The sequence below is a fragment of the Sus scrofa genome, chromosome 18 (genome assembly GCF_054392235.1).
Source record: "Sus scrofa isolate SSC_HxYL_T2T_F1_AM1 chromosome 18, Sscrofa_HxYL_maternal_Yorkshire_Landrace_v2.0, whole genome shotgun sequence".
NCBI classification, from domain to species: Eukaryota; Metazoa; Chordata; class Mammalia; order Artiodactyla; family Suidae; genus Sus; species Sus scrofa.
Genome location: NC_139400.1, coordinates 62,807,070 through 62,832,250, shown reverse-complemented (window position 1 = coordinate 62,832,250; position 25,181 = coordinate 62,807,070). Strand labels below are relative to the sequence as shown.

Below are 25,181 nucleotides of genomic sequence, written 5' to 3'. Positions count from 1 at the left end.
CTGGATGATCTGTCCACTGATGGGCGTGGGAATGGGGGATCTTTAATAGATGTACATAAAACAAGGCTGTGTTTTAAGGCAGCGATAAAAATGTTATGACCAGAAGCTGCCATTTGCAGCAGCATGGATGGATCTAGAGATAATCATAAGTGAAGTCAGAGGAAGACAAGTATCATATGATAGCACTTCTATGTGGAATTTAAAATGACACGAATGAACTTACTCACAAAACAGAAACAGAATCACAGACTTCAAAAACAACTTTATGGTTACCAAAGGGGAAGAAGGGGGTATGGCTGAGGGGTTTGGGATTGGCATATGCCCAACACCGTGCATGGAATGGATCTTTCACTGGAGACCCGCCGTGCAGCTCAGGGAAATCTGCTCAGCATTCTGTGCCTGCCTGTGCGGGAGGGGCTACGTGTAGACGTAGAACAAAATCGCTCTGCTGGGTAGCAGAAATTAACACAACATTGTAAATCAACTGCATTTCAATGACAGTTTTCAAAAAGCATTTGTTCACTGAGTGCCTCTGTGTCACGTGTCAGCAATCCCCACAATATTTCAAAATGTTTTTAGTATTCTTACATCCGTTATGGTAATCCTTGATCAGTGATCTCTCATGTTACTGTTGTTGCTGTTTTGAGGCACCAGGGATGGCACCCACATAAGAGTGAACTTAAATAAATGTTGTGTCTGTTCTGACCGTTCCACCAGTTGGCCGGTCCTTATCTCTCGCCGCCTTCTCTGGCCTCCCTGTTTCCCGAGACACGAAAGTATTGAAACTAGGCCAGTTCATTACCTCCGAGTGGTCACCTGAAAGGAGGTGTCTCACGTCTCTCTCTCTCCATCCACGGCCAGTCATGACCGAGCTTAGTGAGGGAGGCACGTTGGAAGGCGAGGTGGGCTGAAAGCTGGGCTCCTCGCCCTGCGAGGGTGGCCAGGTTGTGAACGGGGAGACTTCTTGAGGAAGTTGCAGTGTCTGCTCCAGGAACGCGTGAATGGTAAGAAGGAGAAACAGCACTGTTGCGGATACGGAGGACGTGTTTGTGGTCTAGGAGAAGATCAAGCCAACCCCAACACTCCCTTAAGCCCAGGCCCGACACAGAGCGAGGCTCTGACTTTCCTCAGCCATACGAAGAGAGGTGAGGACGCTGCAGGACCAAAGGCTGAAGCAGCAGAGGCTGGTGAACAAGGCTTAAGGAAAGACGCCATCTCTGTGACATATACGTACAAGGTGAAGCAGCAAGGCTGATGTAGAAGCTACAGCAAGTAACCCAGAGGAGCTTTTGCTGAGACAATCCGTGAAGGTGGCTACACTAAACAACGGATTTTCAGTGTAGATGAAACAGGCTTTTTAGTGGAAGAAGGTGCCGTCTAGAACTTTCATGGCTGGAGAGGAGAGGTCAGTGCCGGGCTTTGAAGCTTCAAAGGACAGGCTGACTCTTTTGTTAGGGGCTAACACAGATAATGACTTCGAGTTGAAGCCAGTGCTCGTTTACCATTGCAAAAATTCTAAGGTCCTCAAGAATTATGCTAAATCTACTCTTTGCTCTATAAATGGAACAGCAAAGCCTGGATGACAGCGCATCTGCTTATGACATGTTCTACTGAATATTTTAAGCCCACTGTTGAGACCTATTGCTTGGTGAAAAAAAGATTCCTTTCAAAATATTACTGCTCATTGACAATGCATCTAGTCACCCAAGAGCTCTGATGGAGACGGACTATGAGATTAATGTTATTTTTTTTTCATGCCTTTGGTCATACACAATAACCAAGGAGTTATTTCAGCTTTTTTTTTTTTGGAGGGGGGAGGAAGTTTAGGGTGCACCCGAGGCGTATGGAGGTTCCCAGGCTAGGGGTCAAATCAGCTGCAGCTGCCAGCCTACACCACAGCCACAGCAACACCAGATCCTTAACCCACTGAGAGAGGCCAGGGATCAAACCTGCTTTCTCATGGATACCAGTCAGATTCGTTACCTCTGAACCACAACAGGAACTCCCTAATTTCAACTTTCAAGTCTTATTATTTAAGAAACACATTTCATAAAGCTAGAACTGTCATAAGTCATGACTCCTCTGATGGATCTGGGCAAAGTCAATTGAAAACCTTCTGGAAAGGAGTCGCCATTCTAGAGACCATTAAGAGCATTCATAATTCAGAGGAAGAGTCAAAATAGCAACATAAACAGAAGTTTGAAGGAAGTTGATGACTTTGAGGGTTCAAGACTTCAGTGCAAGATGTAACTGCAGATGTGGTGGAAATAGCAAGAGAGCTAGAATTAGAAGTGAAGCCTGAATGTGTGACTGAATTACTGCAACCCCATGATAAAACTTTTTTTTTTTTTCTTTTTAGGGCCACACCCACTGCATAGGGAAGTTCCCAGGCCAGGAGGCGAATTCGAGCTGCAGCTGCCAGCCTATGCCACAGCTCACAGCAACACCGGATCCGAGCCACATCTGTGACCTACACCACAGCTCACAGCAGTGCTGGATCCCCAACCCACTTAGCGAGGCCAGGGATGGAACCCCCTTCCTCGTGGACACTAGTTGGGTTTCTTACCGCTAAGCCACAGCAGGAACTCCCCGTGGCAAAACTGTAATGGATGAGAACTTGCTTCTTACGGATGAGCAAAGAAAGTGGTTTCTTGAGAGGGAATCTACTTGCAGTGAAGATGTGTCGTTGTTAAAATGACAGTGAAAGGTTTGGAATATTATGGAAACTTAGTTGATAAGGCAGAGGCAGGGTTTGAGAGGACTGATTCCAATTTTGAAAGTAGCTCTCCTGTGGATAAAACGCTATGAAATAGTGCTCCATGCTACCGAGAAAGCATTCTTGAAAGGAGAAGTCAACTGATGCTGTCTTATTTTAAGTGGCCACGGCCACCCCAGCCTTCAGCAACCATCTCCTCAACCAGTCAGCAGCCGCCCGCATCAGAGAAGACCCTCCACGCAAAGATATCACTAGCTAAAGGCTCAGATGAAAGCTAGCATTTTTAGCAAGAGCGTGTTTAAAAATTAAGGGATATGCATGTTTAAAGACATAATACTATTGCACGTTTGATAGACTGCAGTATACTGTAAACATAACTTATGCACTGAGAAACTAAAAAAAGTTGCGTGACTTGCTTTATGGTGATACTCACTTTACTGTAGTGGTCTAGAATTTAATTTGGACTATCTCCAAGATCTGCCTGTATTGTGGGGATTAAGTTAGAAAACGTATGTGGGTACCAGAGACCAGCGGGGATACAGGGTAGTTTCACACTACATGTTAAATTCCTTTCCTTCCTCCTTACAGAATATACATTACGATCATTTTATTCTTCCATGCACTTAATTTTCTATAAATATGAATTCTTCTAAAGTTGTCCTTAAACCCTTATTAAATAGCATGAAAACAACAGCTGTGGCTTATAACAGTATATCTGATACCTAAAGAATTGGGACTAATTGGATTCAGCACGTCCACCGAGCTTTTGCAATGGAAATGCGTTGGACTCCCTAATGAGAATGGGCCCTCTTTCTGAAATCTGGGTGAGTCCACATTACCAAACGGGGAGGTTTCTTTGTTTGGTTTGTTTTGTTTCTGTTTCATTCATAGCAAAATAAGAGTGCTTTGTTGGCAGTAGAGTGGCCGTTACTTGGTAGTAATCCATGTCCTTGGTTTAAAGGAAAACATTGACCTTAGAAACAAAATTATCATCTGCAGAGAGCATCTTTCTGTGGAATCTAGAGGTCTTTCCATGGGAAAGGGCAGCTGAACATTGCTCAGAAAAAGACTTCGTGAAGGAAACAGCGGGGCATCAATCTGTGACTTTTAAGCAGACTCTCGTTAAGAGTCTGACTTGTTTTTTTGGATTAATCATTTAAGCCTGGCTGTACATCTGCTGTGCCTTTAACTGAATTCTTGGAGACCTTTTCTCTTTTTGCTTTGCCCGTCAGGAAGCTTAAAACTGAATCTGTTACCCAGTTATACTCACCTCATGATATTTTAGCGTGGGCCTTATTTTTCCTGGCCCTGATTTTTTTTAAATGTGTTTATTATCGGTGATCTTGTAAAGCTGAGTAAGGGAGGATACTATATAATAAAAAACAAACAAATAAATAAATAAGAACAAAATCTGGTTAAACCTTTGGCTAGAAGAGATTTAGTTTCCAAATGAGCCAGACATCTGACTGGTAGTGGGTAAGGAAATCATGGGTCAGTTTACACCTCGTCTGTTCCCTCTTGGAAAATGGATTTGTTTTGGCAACCCCCAACCTGAGTGTTTGGAAACGGGGTATTCTTAGAAGAGATCAGCAAATCCCCATGATTTCTGGACTTCCCCTGGGATCAGAGGGCTGGTTTGAACAATAATCCTGATTTTTAACAGCTTATTATGTGTGGCTCCACTTTGGGCCAAGGGGATTTATTCGTGCTTATGGCTTCAGATTCCATCATGAACCTCCGTGCTGCCCCGTGTCAGTTAAAGATTAATTATGGTAATTCTCAAGGCAACGGAGTGCATGTCACCGTTTCCATCTGGATTGACCCTCCTCCTCGGATCCAGACCTGAGGAGTCTAGGGAAGGAGGCGGACTTTGGGGGAAGGGCTTGCCTTTGAGACGTCTCCCCTGAGCGCGCCCGGTTCCCCTCGAGGCCTTGACGCCGCTGCTTACAGCCCACGTGACCCCTTCTCGTACATTTATGTAATCGGGATACATCAGAGGTAGTAATAAAACTCCAGAATGACCATATGCTTTGAGGTATAATTCCTTTTCCAACATGGAAAATGAAAAGGCTCTTTAGACGGCAAATCTGTAAATCATCAGTCACTCCCTTGTTCTAGTAAAACAAGTTAACGTAATTTATCGGTAAATTCAATTTTCTTCAGAGTACCGTTTGTATCCCCATGCTGTACCATGCTGGTTCGTAGCGACTTATTAAAAATAATACCCTAGGAAGTTTTCCGTTGTAGATCACTGATGGCGAGATGTGATTGAAAGAGGACCAAAACATACTGGATGTCCTTTTCGCAAAAATTTTAGGAAATAGCGTTATTGGATCTTTTTGTAGCGTTTTGGCTTAATTTTAAATCAAATGCTACCCCTCCACCACATGTACCCCATTGTTTTTCTTGGGAGCAATAATCCTGTGAGGAAAACAATCTTTATTGGATTAAGATATACTTTTATCTTTATTGAATTAAGATATACTGAGTTTATGTAGTGGAACTGCACAGTATTAGTAGCACATAGTAGTAGTACTTCTAGCTGTTTTCTGAGTATCTGCCAAACTTTCTTTTAAACAAATAAATGCATCGTATATATTATCTCATTTAAACCTCATAGACCTAGAAGGCCAATGTTATCATTATCTGCATTTTGCAACCATCTAAGGGCGGGCATTTTTATTATCTTTCTTTTATGGGTAAATGAGCTGAGGCGCAGAGAGGGTACGTCAGTTGCCCCAAGTCACACAGCTATTAAGTAGCAAAGCTGATCTTCCAATCCGGGCAGCCTGTATGCAGAGCTGCTGCTTAGACCACTATCATAGAGCTGCTTTCTTCGTCACTTTTTAGTTAATATTTAGTAAATGTATCTCACACTAAAGCATTGCTAGAAACCTAGACTACTGCCTTCTTTTGAGAGGCAGTATGTGCTGATTTGCAGTAGCATTTCCATGAGGCTGTTGTGATGATGGTTATGAAGTTTCAGTGCAAGTGTGTGACGTGTCTGATGGGTAACACTTATTGATTTTAGAATGCTAGGCATCATTCAGAGTTCTTTACATGTGTTAAAGCATCTGATTCTACTCTATCACTGAGGACAACAACACCTCCTACTTCCTAGAATTAAAGATATTAATATATGCAAAGCATATGGAATGCACGGCCCATAGTAAGTCGTCTGTAAATGCTAGTTCTTATTACCCTTATGTTACAGGCGAGGAGACTGAGACTTCAGCGAGATGAAATAGTTGCTCACAGGCACATTGCTGCTTACAGGCAGAGCAGGGCCTTGAACTGAGGCAGTCCTCCCCCAGAGCACACAGTCGACCACTGTACAAGGAAGAAAAATCAGGACATGTACGAATTCTTTTTTTTTTAGGGCCGCATGTGGGTCATGTGGAAGTTCCCAGGCTAGGAGTCAAATCGGAGCCGCAGCTGCCAGCCTACACCACAGCTCACAGCAATGCAGGATCCGCCCGAGCCACATCTGCAACCTATGCCACAGCTCATAGCAACGCCGGATCCTTAACCCACTGAGCAGGACCAGGGATGGAACCTGGGTCGTCGTGGACACTAGTCAGTTTGTCACCACCGAGCCACAGCGGAAACCCCTATTCTTTTGTTTTCACTGGCTCCCTTTGCCACTCAGAACCGAAGCTTTTGCTTTCCTTATGGGAGGCCGCGTGGTGATCAGGATTTAGAGGAGACGGTCTGGCCTTCGCCTGCCTGGAGTGGAGTATCTCCTCCATCCCTTGACAGCTGAGCCATCTCTGGCAATTTACCCAAACTCTCTGGGCTTCGGGCTTCTCATCTCTGCGACGGGGTAACTACATCTTCAGGGTTGCCGTGAGGACTGAGGGAGAAAAAACATACCTAAAGCTCTTTGTATGGTGCCTGGCATATGGTAGCATTCAAATCAGATTAGGTGATATTATTACGGCTATTAGAAATGAAATTATATTTGTATTCATAAGTATTCTTTGAATTTTAGAGTCACAGATTAAATCCTGGGAGCTGAAATCAGCGGTTTCTTGTATGAGCTGTACCAGACTCCCTCTGAAAGTCTGTGTGTGCTCATCTTATACTGAAAGTCAGAGTGTGAGCTGTGTTATCACAGGGCTCTCAGGGGACACAGTGCGGCTGCCTACACAGCTGGAGTGGGTAGTGGGGGCACCAGAGGAAAATGCCAGAATGATTGCTACGTTTGCTTTGGGGCCCAAAGAAATTGTGTTGGGCCGTTTATTCCCGTCCAAGTTCACGTAGCTCCATCAGGCCTGTTTTCAGACGTGGGATAGACGGAGAAGAGAGAGCCTGACACGGTGCTCCGCGCTGGCTTCTGATGCCGTCCTCGTCTTTGATTCTTTTGCTTTCGGAAGATAAGCCAGGCGGTGGAGGCCTCTTGCACCAGCCAGCATGCACATTTGCTGCTCTCTCCCAGACTTGTCACGCAGCCCGTATTTCTAAATAGCACAGTAGTGCATGTTGGTTATAGTTTTGATTTAATTAATTTTAAAGCAATTTCCGTTGGGTTTTGACTGTCTTCTCGGTGCTCATTCATATGCCTAGAATTTTTACAGTCTCTGCTCTCTGAAAGCCTACAGTTTCCTTCGGGGAATAACCCTGGGAAGGAGGGAAAACGATAAACAAAACGCTGTAAGCAAACCCAAGGCAGCGTGTGCTTCAAAGCCCACTCCATTACCCAGTGGACTTTATTCTTCTTGCTTCCCCTTCCTTTTGCTGAGTTCTCCGTTCAAGAAGACGACAGGTTCCCAGGTGGCTCCAGCCTCTGTCCTCAGCCTGTTTGGCCCAGTGCAGCTTAGAGGATGTCATCGGATGCCCTGTTTTCCATGCGTTTGGGAAGCACTGGCATCTGCAGCAGAACCAGGCTTCTCTCCTGCTGGACCTTGCAGAGCCTTCACCAACCCGGGGCACGGCGTCAGCCTCTAAGAGGAGGTGCTCATAGGCTGTGTTCATTTCTTGCAACATCTTACAGTTGGTGTTCGAGGGTCATGCTTGGGGACATGTTTGTTTATACAGAAGTCGTTTTTATAGACAGAAATAGGGAGAGGTACCACAGCTTAATGGTCATTGTGCTCTTATATTTAAAAAATTAAATAAATATTGTACCACAGCTCATTAAATACAAGAAAATCTTGAATTCAGAACTTACCGGAGTGTTTTTCCTCCACATCAAATTTAACAAAAAGAGGAAACTGGGAGTTCCCTTTGCGGCTCAGTGATAACGAACCTGACTAGGATCCAAGAGGACGCAGGTTTGATCCCTGGTCCTGCTCAGTGGGTTAAGGATCCAGTGTTGCTGTGAGCTGCTGTGTAGGTCACAGACGTGGCTCCAATCCTACGTTGCTGTGGCATAGGCCAGCAGCTGCAGCTCTGTTTGACCCCTAGCCTGGGATCTTGCATATACCGAGGGTGTGGCCCTTAAAAAGACAAAAAAAAAAAAAAAAAAAAAAAAAGAAGAAGAAGAAAGAAAGAAAAAGAGGAAACTGACAAAGAAAAAAAGAATTAATTTTAAAGCACATTTGAATTCTATACTGAATCCCGCATCCATCACATAGCTAAGAGTCTGCAAACCTCTTCTGTTTGTACAGTCAGATTCCTGAGAAACAAGCTCTCAGCGCTCAAAGCTGTTCTTTCCCCCGCCCCACCCTTGCCCCTCCCTCCTCCTTTTTACAAATGAGAGGAATTACAATATAGATTAATAAATGGATGATCATTTTTATCATAGAGATTAAGACAAAAATGTTTTCAGATACCCTAAGCTACCGAGAAAGCCATTTTCCCGTAACTTCTCAACGCTAGTAGAGTAAAGGGGGTAATTTCTTGCGTTGGGGTTTTAATCTGTGCCTTTTAATTCTTGTGAGAATAAATTCACTTTTAGCTTTTAAGACATAAGTACTTTGGAAGAATGCTGGCCGAGAAGTCAGAAGGTCTTGGTGACCTTGTCAGTTGACACCTAGAGGGGCACCCTGCCCGGGGCAGAGCAGGTACCCAGCACGTCTGTGGAATGAACTTCGTCTGCCCGTGCGTCCGCTCCTCATCTGTTCAAGGAAGAGCTTGCGCAGAATCCACGACCTCGTGGGTTCCTCAGAGCATGGGCGTGTGGGTTCTGCGGTGTTCTGCGGGTCTGGATTTTTTAGGGAACACGAAAAGACTGGGAGCAAATGCAGCTTTTAGATTGCTGTGTATAATAATAAGACCCCGTATGAGCTTTATTTTAAAAGCTGAGTCTTCCTCCCCCTTCTGCGTTATTTGGTTGATTGTACATGATATGCTTTTACTTGGAGAGAGTGAGACCCTTCTCTGCACAGAAAGAAAAGCAAAAAATTATTGCTGGAGACCGGGAAGAGTTTGCTTTCCATCTTGAAAGTCACCCACACCATTTAAAATGTTTAATAGCATTAAGGCTGAATTAATGCCCTTAATTAACGCTTGGAAACGTGAGCAGTTTCTTTCCGTGCAAAGGTCTCGGTATACTTTTGATTTCAGGATCACTGTGTAAAAATATAACAGATACATGACCGAAGAATGCAGTTGCTATTTATTTAAAGCCTGTTATGTACCAGATAGGGAGCGATACGTTGGCGTATTTACATATGCTATCTTCTTTGTTCTTTCAAAAAACTAAGGGCTAGGTATGAAAAATTAGTTTTGAGAAAATCAAGGCTAAAGTTCAAGTAATTTGCCTAAGACCCAAGAGCTAGTACATGATGGACTAGAAATACAAATCTAGTTCTCCTCAGGGAAAAAGAAAAGCATTTCAGGAATAGAGAGTCCATTTCAGGCATGTGGTGGACTGCGTCACTGCGCGATTTATAGGAAAAGCCAAGACCCTGAAAGGCGCAGTGGGCTTGGGGCTCTACGGCCCTTGAGCAAAGGTCTTCCGCAGAGGTGGGCTCTGGCGCGGCCCCCTCTCCGCCTTTCACCTCGAGGAGAGCGGAAAGCTTCAAGTGACCCTCCATTCCGAGGGATGCGGGCTTAGGGACAACACGTTTTTATTAGATCAATGTTGGTTGCCATGGCAAAGTCGAGATTTTCCATCTGCATATCAAGGAACCCAGACAGTCAATAAATGGTGGCACTTCCAAGATGAAAAGCCTATCTTTGGTGGATCAAAGGTCAGGAACGGCTGTGACTTTTTTCACACCGTGCTTAAGGCAAATGAACATAATGTCTTTTTTAAAACTCGTGCTTTCTTTTTCAACCTTTTTTTAACTTCCTGCTTCATATTTGAAGGGAAATTCCAAAGGTGTGTATGCCTCTACTCCCCACAGCTCTGAGGAGATCCTCCGTAAAGACTGGACTCTGTCTTTAGAAGATGGGCGAACACCGCTTGCATGCCCTGAGCACCTTTGTCATAGAGTCTTAATGAACACTCTTAGATGATCAAGGTTGGATGAAAGCCTTGAGAGGCCATCTAGTCCTGGGCTTTGAATAAGGTCTCTTCCAAGGTTTCGATCAAGCTTGAAGTGTTATCCTTTTATGCCATCTGAAGTTTGCCCGTGAAATGTGTGCTTTTGACATACTTTTTTAAAGAAGTTTTGATTCTCCTGGTTAAAGAGCTCAGATTTCCAGTAAAATTCTAATATAAATTCAACTGGTTAGATTTCTTAGAAAAATATTAACTGACCAGCTTTTAAGGCAGAAAGAAACTTGGCTGTTTAAACAATTAACTGTAGACCCTGCTAAGGATACCGTGCATTAAAAATAACTCTTGATGATATTAAAGTGTTAAGTGTTAAAACCTTAGAAGACTTCAGTCAAAACATCTCAGACATTTCATAACCTTTAGATCGTTGCCTATTAATTGAGAAAACAAAAAAGTGCATATGTATTTTTCTGTGGAGAACGATGCATTTTCTTCCTGGTGGCTTCAGTGACATTCCTGCTTGCTACTCAGAAAGTGCCAAATTCCCATTTCTTTCATTTACTACTTGTTCAAAATTATGTCTTACTTCAGGCTGTTCATATTTACTCCATCAGATTATCTCAGATAATGTCTTTCTTCTAGTTTTTAGTTTCCCTTCTTTTGCATGCTTGAGGGCAAAGATAGATTTCTCTTGCATTTTAACTGCTTAATCATACCATGTATTTCTTGTCTTCCGTTTCATTCTCTTTCTAGAATGCATTGTTCTTGGCGATTTCCATTGAGTTCCTGTGTTAATTTTGACTGATTGTTTTCTGGGCTTGTTGCAAGGCCAACATCTCAAGAACCGTCTTCGAAGAAAACTCTTGCATTGGCTTCAGGGCTGTTCACCGCCCAAGCCTTTCTTTTTTGCTCTTTTCATTGCTGTTTTGTTGGAGTACTACCTGACGTCTTTTAGTTGACTAATAAACATCTCGAGTTTAACTGCTCTTCCCCTAGACTGGCTCTATCCACTGTCTTCCTTCCTTTGCTTTATTAAGTGACAACTCCATCTTTCCAGTTGCTCAGGCCAAACATCCTAAAACCATGCCCGACTCTTTCACCCCCACATCCAATCTGATGGGAGATGGTTTATCACCAAAATATATCAGAATCTCATCAGACTCTACTGCAACAGTGTGCATCACTGAGGTGGCTGCCATACTATTGTCTCAGGATTGTACTTGACAAAGGGACCTGGTCATCATTAACAGACTGGAACACCTGAGAGCGGACAGCTAGGCTAGTAGTGTATTTTGATACATTCTGATTTGAACGTGAAATTGTCCCCTTCAAATACCGTTGGTAGCTATTTTCAGATAACTTGGGGCAGTCACATGGATGGAACGAATAAGAAGTAACAGTTGGAGTTTGTATTATCTGTCATTTATACAGCAGCGTGTCACAACTCTGTCTCACTTGACCTTCACGACCCTTCTCGGTGGCTGTTTATGTCACTGTTTTGCAGATGAAGAAACCAGGGCTCAGCATCCCAATGATTTGACCTAATCTTGCTAATGGTGAGGACATCAGAATTTAAATCTTATTTTTCTGTTTCTTAATCTTACACTGTTTCCATTACTTTTCTTCTGTCTTCTAGGAGGCGTAACTCGGGCCAGTAGTCTGAATTTATAGGCAGAGATTCTCTGTGAACAGAGACGGACACTCAAAATTAGTGTTTAATGTTAGACTGTGTCCCAGAGATGGCAGGTTTTCTCTCAGGGCTGGTGTGGACGTAGACACAGGTGTCCTCCTCCTTCCCCCAACCCTTCCACTGCCGTCACTCACGCACCCTGGCCAGGGAGGCAGACCACGGGGACTGTGCACTGATTAGGTGGCCGGGGACTGTGCACTGATTAGCCAAGTGACCCAGTCATGCACGTGTGGACATTCTTTTTTCTCTGTATACTCTTTTCCATCATGTTCTAACCCAAGACAGTGAACATAGAAACCACGTATCAGAGATACTGCTGGGACTCTTGCATTCTCATTTTAGTAGAACTCTGTACTTTTTTTTATTAAATTATTGAAACTAAATTTTTATTCAGTTATCAAAACTGCTGAATCATTAGTCATACTCCTTCTGTCTTGTCTATTAATTCTTTAATATTGAATATTTGCATTATTTTCTTTCACCCTGGGGTAGGCCAGTGTTTTTAAAATGAAAGAGTTTTCCTGACAAACAGTTGGAAAATAAATTCTGTATTTCACATTGTCAAGCGATATTCATCTATCAATTTTCTTGTTTTTTTCTTTATTCAGAGTACTTAAGCATGTTAGATTAACATCTCAAAGCAAATCATTTCAGACAGTTTTATGATGTATTGTTTTCATGTTTGTCAGTCTTTATACATTAATCGTAAGTGAGCTTTCCATCAGATTTACAATTTTTTGTTTTGGAATTTTTAACATATAGGAGAACATATTTTCACAACATTGTTTTTAAAATCTAGTGTAGAAGGAAGATTTATTTTAGTTTTGTAATCATACACAAAGTAATTCTTACTTTTTATCTCATGGATTTTGTCAGCCAAGCAAAGAGCTTTACAGTGAATGTTGGAGACTGGCCTTTTCCTCTAACCCTCTCTCTTCTTTTCTGGCAAAGGCACTTATGGATGACTTACACCTGTCTTTCAGAATATAGATTGCTTGTCTCCTTTTTCTTTCATTATTAGTTAATTGAACAGGGATTATAGATACTGGCTTGATTTATAACCTTTCCCCCAAAGGATGAATATTAGGGTATTTGGGGAAGTAACTAGTAAAAGACACTGGAATGATTTTAGTATAATTCAGTGTACTGATGAAAGATAAAAAAAGAGAAAAATCCCTGGGTATTGCAGTTGAGGACCAGGTAGTATGACTTTTTGTTATTCAATTATAACATTTGGTTTTGAAAAAAAAAAAAGGAATGCTGATATTTTCTATTAGTAGACTTCTCATACTTTATATGATGTTTCTTTGCTGTGTTACTTCCAATTCAGCTGTCAGAGCCGTCCACCAAGAGTTTTCACTTCTGATTCTGACTTTACGCAGTAACAGCAAGGTCGTTTGGTAGCTTTCACCTGTAGTTCATCTTTTCCTTGAATGAAAAATGATGCTGACCTCCAAGTTGCTTGGTATGCTGGGATAGGGACATGGCCGTGTCCAATTCCCAAACGCACGTGACCCAGGAGTGCTGCCGTAGGTGGATACACCACTTTTTGAACGAGGCTAGCCTGCAGTCAGGCCGTGTGTGCTGGAGGTGATACCGGGACTGCCATCGTGGGACTTCGCCTGTCTTTTCCCAACTCTCTCGTCACTGATGTCATCCTGACAGCTGGGAGTCCCCTGCTGGGAGTATTCACGCCACGAGAATCACCAAATACCACAAATGAGAACGCTCCCGACCCGACTTACATACATTTGCTAACACTGCACATTTAGTTCGTGTGATTTTGCTTGAGATATTTAACTTCTCTGGGTCTCAGTTCCCATTTCTGTAAAACGTGGGAAGCTAGTGCCTACGTCACAAACATTTTGGTGCGTGAGATAACACAGGTGACAGCACTTAACGTAGCACTTACTGAGTAGTTGTAATAATGATGACAGTGGTGAAATAACCTTTTCAGACTCAGGCTGCTCGTGTTAATGTGTGGGACCACTTTACTCACCGTGAGCTAATAGCAAGAGCAGCAGGGCTGCAAAACCCTGGGAGAAATTTCTTCTGTTTTTAAGTAGACGTATTCTCGATGCGCTCTTTCTCTTACTCGTCTTTTACCTTTCTTGGTTTACCTCATCGTCTCTTTTCAGTGTGTGTCAAAGGGCGAAGGACCGTGACGAGTAGTCGGAGGAGAATGTTTTGTATTTTGCAGCCCATTGCCTCTTGCCGCTTCTGAAATACCGAGTAAAACAGTTCTATGAGTATATGCACCAACAGTATTTATTTTTCTTTTTTTGGCTGCCCCTGCACCATGTGGAAGGTCCAAGACCAGGGGTTGAATCGTAGCTACAGCCAGAGCCTCTGCCGCTGCCATGGCAACACCAGATCTGAGCTGCATCTGCAACCTCTGCTGTGGCTTGTGGCAACGCTGGATCCCTAACCCACTGGGTGAGGCCAGGAATTGAGCTCACATCCTCATGGAGACAACATCGGGTCCTTAACCTACTGAACCACAATAGGAACGCCTATCTTGTGTTTTTATTCATTCTATTTTTAAAGACAACTTAATTTCATTTATTTATATGGTGTTATATATATGATGTATATTGATTATTGTAGCAGGTTGAGAAATAGAAATAGGAAGCAAGTAATTGCAGATACATAAAGAAGCCAGCAACTATGGCCCAGTGGCTACAACAGCAAGACCCCTGTAACTTAGGGAGCCTCTCCACGTTTGTTTCTGTTTCTTCTGACTCTCTTCTTGGAAGCGTCAGTGATAAAAATGGGCTCTGTGAGTCGTCTTGGAGTCAACTGGAAATGCTGCGTCGCCTGTTGCTCTTTTGCTCATTTCTTGAGAGGACGGAGTCTCAGGGTAGAGCGGGTGGAAGTAGCAACCGAAGGAGAAGGAACGCGGTCAGAGCTCGGGGGCTTCTGCTGCTTCGGTGAGGTTGAACAGGGGAGGCTGGTCTTGACCCGTGAATCAGCCCTGAGGCGGGTCGGAACGGGCTGCAGTGAGGCTTCCTGACACCCGGAGCAGTCGGAGAAATCTGGTGCTAAAAGGAAGAGGGAGCTCCCCTGTCTCGAGGAGAAGGTAACGAGCAAGAGAAAATCAGAGATAGAGGATGTGAAATCAAATGACGGAACTTGCCGTCTTAATGCAGACCATCTGGTCATCTTATCTTTAAAGCAGTGATTTCGCAGACATTTTTCATCTCATAGCACGATGACCATATGTCCCAGACTTCCTAGGATGGGCCAGACTTCAAGTATTTTTGCCATTGTTAGAGCATTGGTCCCAAATCTGGATCGGAAGATACGATCACTCTTCTTACACCCCCACCTCTTCCAGCCTCTCTTACCTTTGTCATGTTCCGTTTCCAAATGGTTAGTGGCATCATCAAGCAACTGTCCAAAGTAGTGGTTCCTTTTTTCTGTCTTTTTTCTTTTTTTTTTTTGCTTTTTAGGGCTGCACCCGCAGCATATGGAGGTTCCCAGTCTAGGGGGTTGAATCAGAGGAACAGCTGCTGGCCTACAGCACAGCCACAGCAACACCAGATCCGAGCCGCATCTGTGACCTACACCACAGCTCACGGCAATGCCGGATTCTTAACCCACCGAGTGAGGTCATGGATCAAACCCGCATCCTCATGGATCCTAGTTGGGTTCGTTAACCTCTGAACCACGAAGGAAACTCCAAAAGCAGTGGTTCTCAAGTGTGACTGTGTATCAGAATCATCTGGAACATTTGTGAAAATGCTGGTTCCTGAGGCACCAGTAGCCACGCCCCCCATTCAGAGTCACTAGGATTTGGAAGATATTCGGGTATCTATATTTTTTAACAAGTGGCCCATGTGTTCATGGGGCAGCTGGTTCATGGACAGGTATTTGGAAGCCAGCGGACTGATCAGTGCCAGTCACATCTTCCTCTGGACACTGCAAAGCCTCTGACAACTGGGCTTCTCATATGGGCATTCTTTGACTTACGGAATCTTTGAACTTAAGAATTTAATATTAAACTCGTGGCAGTGGGTCCATCAACAATTCCTGGGAGAGGGCCATAGTTTTAATCAAGCTCTCAGTAGAGTTTCTGGCCCAGAAAGGATGCAAACCCAAGGCCTCAAGGCCAAAAGTACGAGGAGCTCATCCGGAGGCGAAAGGCCGTTTTGCAGTGACCTTCGGCGTAACCTCATGTTTTGTGTCCATCTTCTCATTAATCAGGACTAATTATTGACCTAAAAGGAATCCCTTTTCTGGGTTGAAGGAGAAAACACACACACACACACATTCTCTTAAACATCAGATGTTACTGGTTGATGAAATTGAAAATACTTGCCTGAGAGAAGAACCATTGCTTTAGAATAAGTCACTGGTATGTATTTAGGAGAGAGAGTGTGTGTGTTTGAAGGGTGATGGTTTTTTTTTGGGGGGGGGGCAACCTGATCACCTAGTCTAGTCTCCCCATTTTTCTCAGCCACTCCTGCCCCTCGCTCTCCTGCCCTTCAGCTCTCCCCGTGCTTCCTCCACCGAGAGAGGTTACGGATCTATGACCCAGTGAAATCCTGTCCTGTTAAATGCTGGGGTTAATATTCTGCAGCTGTGTTGCTTCAGCTCTGGGGAGACTTCTTCCTTGACAGGCATGTGTGGTTTAGGGAGCCAAGCAATAGATTGGAAACTTCAGGGCTGTGAGTTCTAACCCTGGGTCTGCCCTGACACAGCGTGTGACCTTGGGCAATTCATTTGATCTCCGTCCAAACTCTCTGATGCTTGATAACAGGATTTTCTAGAAATCTCCCTGCCAATAGAGACATGTGGAACCACTCCACGGTTCCACAAGGGAAGGCTGCACTTCATTGTCCTTCAGGCTTTTAACTCTCCGTCTGCCCACCTCCCTGTGCCAGGGGTCCAGAGTCCTACTGCGGCTCTTTTCCCAAGTCTTGGTTCTGCTTTCTTACTCTTCTTTCCCAAACACCTCTGCAGTGCTGCTCTATTTCAGCCCTCCCCAGGATTCCAAACTTTGTCCGCAGATACGCACCCCACAAAGCCAGATTGCCCAGGCAGTGTGAACTGTGCAGAACTGGACCCTGGCCTGCATTTCACGTGGCTACTGTAACTACAAGAGAGCTGAATTTCTTTCTCATTTTCCCTGCTTTCTACAAAGTACAATTTATCGTTTTATGAGCCTGCACAAATCATTTTTATGCTCCCTCTACTTTTTAACATCTCCTTTTATAGAAAATGATTAAGCCAATAAATTTTATTAAAAGCAATACAATTCCAAGAATTTTTTTTTTTTTTTTGAGAAAACATGCACTATTTCAGCTTTTGGACTTTGTTAGAAGATTATTTACTCAGATAATACGTGTCTTTTAAGTTTTGGGAACACACACACACATATCCCAGTATGTTATCAAGAATTTGGTGGGGTGGCATAGGAGAAAATGATGTTTTATAAGGAACGTTTAGATTCCTGATAATTGCTGTTTCCTCATTTTAGAATAAGGCTGGAGCAAAAGAGTCATGACTATGTTTTCTTACTAATATTTTGTCTTGCCTTCTGTCTCAAGAGACCATCATGTCTCTTCAGATACTGGGTTTTGATGTTTTAGTCAGTTTATCTCTGCTAACCAAAGTTAAGGGTCCATGGGCTAAAATACTAAGAAGAGTCAGTGTCTGTTCATAATAAATCAGTTGAGCTGAGCACTTAGTGGCGTCACCTAGGTTGCGGGTTCTAAGTCAGACGCCCTCTGGCTTGGCCTGGTCTTGGCGTCTGCTCCTCTGGGATAGAGAACCTTCCTCCCGCCTCGGGGCCTCCCTCGCTCTTGCCTCAGTCTGAGGCTGCCCCCAAGCCCCCGACCCCCAGCTTGTCTCCCAAGCAGCTTCCTCTGCTGTGCGCCACCCTCCCCTCTCTCCATCAAGATCTCTTTGGGGTCGCTGCCAACCTGGAAATTGTTGGAGAAACTGTCTGCTTATTGTCTCTGGGCAGAGGAAGTGTATCACAGTCATAGTAATGGTTAAGCGCTTTTTTTCAATTCTTCATGGATGCTTTTGCACTTAATCATTACAATAGTCCTTCGAGGCCTTTTGTAACCCATCCCATAGATAAACAAAAAAGCGTTGAGGTAGTTTGTCTAGACAGAGGTAGTTTGTCTAGACATGAGGAGTAAACAACTGATCTGAGACCTGCTGCTTACCTGCTGTGCCCCTTCTTTGAGAAACAGCCGGGTGCATCTTTGTGTGTGGTTTTAACACCATGACGGTTAGACCCCAGTGGCGGGAGGAACGGCTGTATGGGTGGCAGGAAAGTGGAGCGTGGGGCGGGGAGCCGGGAGAAAGGACTCTGTTTCTCCCCTCTTTCTTCTCTCTCTTTCACCACCCCCCCCAACACACACCCCAGATCCATGTACACACGCAGCCCATAGGCATGCACACTTATGCACTCAGCCAACCGATAATCTTCTGTGTGTTTTCACGCGGGACTTCCAAATGATGTTCCATTTGAAGAAAGAGTTTCTCTGTAAAATACAAACAAGCTCTGAAAGTCGCTGCTTTCTACCTTCCCTCTTATCAGACTGCTTCCTTATCTCCCCCCCGCCCCGTCTGGAAATGCTAATGTGACTCAGATGTTGGGGGAGGTCACCCTTGTCTCTGAGGTCACCCTGTCCTTTGAGATTTAAATAACATGGTCCCAACCCCACTTTTCATGTCTCCTGGAAGGTTCCAATGCCATCCCCCAGATTCCTGCACATGCTCAAAGCTAGTCTCATGGGAGCTTTTCCTGGTAAACTCTTGACCTGCCTGCATCTTATCTCCCCAACTGCCTTGTTCTCTGCGCTGCGTTCTGACCCCGAGGGGAAGGCAATCCTTTCCCCGTAATGAGCATCCCCGCTTCATCCCCAGCTCACTCCCACATAGCGCTGTTCCACAGCAAAGACCTGCAGGCCACTGGGGAGAGTTTATATTCCGGCCAAACAGTTAAGGAGCATAGGAAGCATCCTTGCTCTTAAACGTCCTTCAGCTCCTTCGCCACCAGGAGGTTCTTGTCGGCAGCCTTCCTCGGCCACACCAGGGGCCCTCTCGGCTCCTCAGCCCCCCAGCTGCCGCATCGCACCTCTCCCTTCCCTCTTGTCATCCCTCAGTCCCCAAATCCCTGGCGTTTCTTCTCCTGGGCTCTGTTGGCTGCCTCCTTCTGAACCGAGGCTTCCAGAACCTCGCCTTTCTACCCCAAACAACTGACCAGGGCATTTTTCTAAGCAAAGGCCATTTCCTCTGCAGGAGAAACCCTGGTGCAGGTTGTTGAAATGAGTGTCGTCCCCCCCCCCCCAACCTGCCGGAATACAGAATATCCCTGTTGGAGAGACAGAACCGGGCTGATCGGCCAGCGCAAATCAGGGGCGCATTCCCCACCTCGCTGGAGAAGAGTCGTGGGCTTGTGTGAAGGGGGAGGAAACAGTCTGTCATTTAACTGAGCGGTTAATTCCAGGAGTGACAAAAGCCATTTCTCAGGCAGATACTCAGCTACGCACGTCACATTTTTTCATGTAATTGAAATTCACATTCTGAGACGTACAAGTTCGTGTTATTTTATTTTATCTATTTTGCTTTTTCAGCCCCACACCTGTGGCATGTGGAAGTTCCCAGGCTAGGGATCGACTTGGAGCTGCAGCTGCCGGCCCACACCACAGCCCTGGCAACTCGATCTGAGCTGCCTCTGCCACTTACACGGCAGCTTAGGGCAATGCTGGAACCTTGACCCACTGAGCAAGGCCAGAAATCGAACCCACATCCTCATGGATGCTCGTCGGGTTCGTTACCACTGAGCCACCATGGGAACTCCCCACATGGTCTTTTAATAATGAAGGAGGTTGAGCCACCTGCCCAGAGGCCGCCCCGTGCGGCCTGCTTGGGCTGCGCACTGACAGCTCCAGGCTCCAGATCAGTGCGATGCTGTTGGGCCGCCTCGTGGTCCAGAGACTTCTTTGCCTCAGTACCCCAGTCTGCCTTCGGGCATCCTTGCTCCCCTGGGACAGCCCCTCAGACTCCCTGTCATTTTCCTGCCTCCCGAAAAACTCGTAGAATCTGAGGGATGCAACTACGTTCAGCTCCCCTCCGGGAATTGGCGCTTTTTCCAGTCTCCAGCAAGACGTGAGCTTGATCTGCAAGTCGTGTTCACTGTATATTTGAATATCTGTTTTTCTAAATGAAGTGCGCTAAGCAGAGTCCTTTTTTGTTTTTGTTTTTTTAACAATGATGGGGGGAGTTCCTGTTGCGGCTCAGTGGCTTCCGAACCTGGCTGGTATCCATGAGGAAGTGGATTTGCTCCCTGGCCTCCTCGGTAGGATGCGTGTCCGGCGCTGCCCTGAGCTGTGGCCTAGGTCGCAGATGCGGCTTGGGTCCCGCGTTGCCGTGGCTGTGGTGTGGGCCAGCAGCTGGAGCTCCAGTTCAGCGCCTAGCCTGGGAACTGCCACATGCTGCAGGAGAGGCCCTAAAAAAGGAAAAAACGAAAAAACCCACAACAACAACAATGAGAGAGCTTGTGGGGAAAAACGCAGGCCGTCCTGGGCCTAATCCCGGTTCTGTGTCTTTTGTGCCCCAGGGCGAGTTGCTGGTCCTCCCTTGTTCTGTATGATGACACTGACTTCAGGCCGTAGTGGGTGGCACTCGAAAATGCTCGATAGATAGCAGTTTCTCTCTCTTTATTACTTCCAGCTGAAATTCTCCTGTCAGCCTGTTTACTTAGTATTTGTTCAAAATATCAAATGGTTTCAACATTGGACTGGGAAGGAAGGGGATTTATGAATATGTTTTATTTTTCCAACTTTCCTTAGTTTTTGTATGCATTTTCTCACAAGAACGAAAATCAGAGGTATTTCTTTCTTTCATTTTCTTTCTTTCTTTTTTTTTTTTTTAAGGGCTGCACACCTGCCATATGGAAGTTCCCAGGTTAGGGGTCAAATCGGAGTGCCAGCTGCCTACCTATACCACAGGCACAGCAACTTGGGATCTGAGCCACATCTGGACCTACACCACAGCTCATGGGGATCCGTAGCCCACTGAGCGAGGCCAGGGATCGAACCCGCATCCTCATGGATACTAGTTAGGTTCATGATCGCTGAGCCATGACGGGAACTCCCCAAAGAGGTATTTCTAAATACCAAGAGGAAGAGGCCTGATTCCCAGCTCCTAAGGTTGGTGAAGTTTGAGAAGCACGCAGACAAGGAAGCAGAGGAGGATCCAAGCCCCATGAGAAGAAAGTCCTCTGCCAGGGCTCATCGGCACGTCGGCTCTTTATCGGGTGGGGTGAGCAGAGGTCATGTATCTGCAAAGTGAAACACGTGGCCTGTGTTCCCCTGAATCTAGCCGTTTACTGACTTCTAGATTTTGGGTTTTTATGTCATCAGCAGTTACTGTAGAGAGTGACTTTATATCCACATTTACTGTGTTTGGTTGTTCAAACGGGCTCATTTGAATGCCGGGTTCTCACCACAGCGAGGCTGGGTGGTTAGCACCCACCCAGTGATTAGACGGATCTTCTCGCAATAACCGTAAGCGCAAAACGTCTACACTGCCTTCTCCGGAGCCACCAGTTGGGCAGGTAGGATTCGGTCACCGGAGTGCATGCTGTTTAGCCTCCCCTGAACGCGCTGGTGCTCTTCAGGCGAGCCACCTGCAGCCCCGGCGCGGGCGCACAGCAGGGTTCCTGTCCTCGTGAATTCAGAGATGTCACCTGACAGCAAATCCGCCTCCTCCTTAACATCCGCAACCGCAAACTCAAAGCTCGCGTGTGTCTAAGATAACGTGGGCTTTCTCCTTCCAGGTCTCAGTTATTTCTGAACGTGAATAGGAGTAAACACTGAAATGTACTTTCTGTTTAAGCATATTTTCTCCATGGCATTGGGTCTCCAACCTCACTCCCCATCAAAGTTGCCAGATTCCTAGGTGCCTCCCCTCCTAGGTTCTGACTGAATTAACGTGGGATGGAAGCTAAGGAGCTTGGCTTTTCCAAAGCTGCTTCTTGAGTATTTCCACCACAGAGAGTGCACGTCTGTCATATAACCACGTTACGGACAACCAGGGCATACGAATGACTCCTTTTCCGTCCCTCACGTATCTCTGTTCCCTACCTTCTCCCGCTTCCCCCATCCCAGCCCCATGTGGTTTCTGGATAGAAAGTTGTTTTGCAAATACCCCTGAGAACCAAACTCAGGAGCCACATAAGAAGTGCATGCTCCCTACTCTGCTTGTCTCTCCATGGGATTCACCATGCAAAGTCAAGGCTTTGTGTGGGTTCATCTGATTGGTGGAACTGAGGACTAAGTCTTGCCTGGAACCTGAATAACAAGAGTGTTTTGGGGAGTTCCCGTTGTGGCACAGCAGAAACGAATCCGACTAGGAACCATAGGGTTATGGGTTCGATCCCTGGCTTCTCTCAGTGGGTTAAGGATCCGGCGTTGCCGTGAGCTGTGGCGTAGGTCACAGACATGTCTCGGATCTGGCGTTGCTGTGGTTGTGGTGTAAGCCGGCAGCTGCAGCTCCGACTCGACCCCTAGCCTGGCAACCTCCTTATGCTGCGAGTGTGGCCCTAAAAAGACCAAAAAAAAAAAGTGTTTTGGATTTCTCTCCCCACCCCATTCAATTTTTAACTCTCCAGTCTCTTGCTAAATAGAAGGGAGCTAGAATAGACCTTGGACCCATATATTCTCCGCATCAGCTAATTCCCTTGAAGCTTGAGTATTTGCACTTCTCTTTATTACATTTTCCTAACTGGCATCGTTTATAAAGTGAATTTGGGTCATAGAATTCTGTGAACACTTTATTCTAGTCGTCGTTTCTGTGAGGGCGGAAAACATTTCTAGGATCAAAGAACATTCTTACCAACATACTTTTAGACTGAAGTTCTTTATAATGTGAAGACTGCCTTTTTGGAGGAACCGGCTTGTTACACATGTGTGTGTGCGTATGATGAGGTGTTTGTGTTATGGGTATTCTCTGAATGTAAAGGATGTTGAATAGCACATATGCTGTAATTAGTCTTGAGGTCCATTGGCGCCAGCCAGGCCCTGAAGTGCCGTAAAAATTAGAGTAGATGTAGATAGCACTTATGGAGCCCTTACTTTGTGCCAGGAGTCATGTCATATATACATGTGTGTTCTAATATTTAATGCTTATAGTCCAATGAATTAGACATAATTATTATTATCCCAATTCACCAGGAAGGCAACTGAACTTAAGAGAGACTAAGTATCGTGCCCAAGATCCATAGCTGGTAAGTGGCACAAGGGGCACTCAAATCTAGGTCTCAAATCATCCAACAAAATTAATATTAGTGTAACTGGAGTGTAGGTATTTTATTGTAGTTGAATACCAGATGGTGTCATTTGTTCTTTCTCCATCTCTTTCTGCCTCTTTGTTGGGGTGTGTGTGTGTGTGTGTGCAGCTTTGAACATGTTGAGTTTGATGTCCTATGGGGCATTCTTTTATCTTCCCATCTTTGTTTAGAATGAAATGGAAGATTAACAAGTTTATTCATCTAAGCTCCAAAAGAAACACTAACCCACATTTGTCCAAATGGTAAGCAGGAAAGGAGAACGTACAGATTCACAGCTCATCAAAAACTAGAACACTTCTGTGATACTTCACCATCTGCTGGTCAGAAACTCAAGTGAGCCATCTGGGCACTAACTAAGCAAAGACCGTGTTATTGAGGTACCTTCCTACGTCGCCGAGAATTCTACCTTGGCCATTAGCCAGTTCCGAGCCCTGCTGGCTAGCTGTCATGTAAAAGTGGAATTCCCAGTTCAGGCTCTCACCCAGGCAGACCTTGGCACATGCAAGACTGTGCACCTTCCTGTTTGCCACTGTCAGGGGTCCCGCACTCCTTGGAAAACCGTGTTCACCGAGGCCACGTATGACCCTCCGAGCTGCCTTATCCAGTTGCGTCTTGCCCCCTGACTGTTGTCCCTTTCTAAAGCCTGCCCTCCCGAACTTTCTAGAAATGCACACCCTGCTACTTTTCCGTCTACCCTTTTATTCTTTCTCCTCAGGCATCTCCTTAAAAGTTCCTCTTCTGTTTTGTCCGTCCCTGAAATTTAGATGTTTATCAGGGTCCTTTGTTTGGCCTTTGGGATTCAATGGGAGCTCTTGGCAAGTCTTGGTACCGTCTGACTCCTCACGTCGTCCCCAAGGAAGAGGGATGATTAAGTGGGATCAAGGGCAGTGACATTTATTAGAACAGGTGCAGGGGCTTCTCTCACTCCCCATCTGGCTCTCAGTTATTACTCTTGGACAATCCCCTCGTTCTCCCGTGAACCTGGGAGCAATATAGGTTTGGAGCCATTACTGCCAGGGAAGTACCTTATCCTAAGACTGCCTAGGGGTCTGGATTAAACAGTCTCTCTTCTGGACCATGGAAAAACCCCTCGCTCGGTCCTCTTGTTCCCCTCAATTTGCTTTTTCTTCACACTTCTCCTTGACATTAGAGTGATCAGGTTCAGAGGACTGAGGCTTGCATTTCAGTTTAGGGCCGATAGACTCAGCCCCCTCTCAGCTTGCTGTACCTACTGTGGATCCTTTGTATCTGCCTCCAGTTTTAGAGCAAGGATGGTCCAGTCCCACCCACGCAGGGGCTTCCTACCGTGCTGAAGGTACAGGGGTGTAGGGTAAGAATGGGAGCGCATACCCTTGACCTTGTTACAGTTCTTGACCTGGGAGCTTGTGTTTCCTTAAGGAATTGTGAGGGGAGTTTGAGGATAAAGGGCGGAGCTGGGGAATTCAGTGGCAAGACCGAGTTCAGGGTTAGTAGCCGCAAGCTATTACACTTAGCGTGGATAAGCAATGAGATCCTACTGTATAGAATCCTTGGGATAGAATATGATGGAAGACAATATGAGAAAAAGAAGGTCTATATGTGTGTGACTGGGTCACTTTGCTGTACAGCAGAAACTGGCATCATGTTGTATATCAACTGCAATTTTAAAAAAAGAGAAAAAAGCTTAGAATTCTGCCTTCTATCTTTTAAGAGATTTCCGTCCGTCATAATGTACGCAAGCTGCTTGTCATTCTCTATACCCTTCTTTTGCTTCTGAACAGAACTCAGCTGCCGGCCTTTGCAGCACTCCTGTCTTCGGTCCAGTCGCCTCCACTCTATGCCAGCCACATGTCGTCATCTGGAAATTCGTCCTTGGCTGTGCCCCACAGGACCTGACATGTGCCACATAAGCTCATAATCTTTCCTCTCTCACCCCTGAGCCTGCTCTTCTTTATCTCAGCCGTAACAGGCATTCAGGTCAGAAGCAAAGAGGTGGCCCTTGCCCTGGCTCTCTCTTTAGCCCCCGTTCACCTGTCATGAGGTTGTACAGAGAGACCCTTTGAAGTCGCTTCCTCGAATCTGCCCTCTCTTCTTT

At 45.4% G+C, this 25,181-nt stretch overlaps 1 protein-coding gene and 1 long non-coding RNA gene across 17 annotated transcripts in view; both read left to right on the top strand.

Moving 5' to 3' along the window:
- SUGCT (succinyl-CoA:glutarate-CoA transferase) overlaps window positions 1-25,181 on the top strand; it is a 643,257-nt gene that overhangs the window by 416,349 nt on the left and 201,727 nt on the right. The window lies entirely within an intron of this gene.
- Window positions 1,484-8,213, top strand: LOC146395105 (uncharacterized). Its single transcript, XR_014833335.1, has 2 exons — window positions 1,484-6,227; window positions 8,013-8,213. It is a non-coding gene; the product is annotated as an uncharacterized LOC146395105 (long non-coding RNA).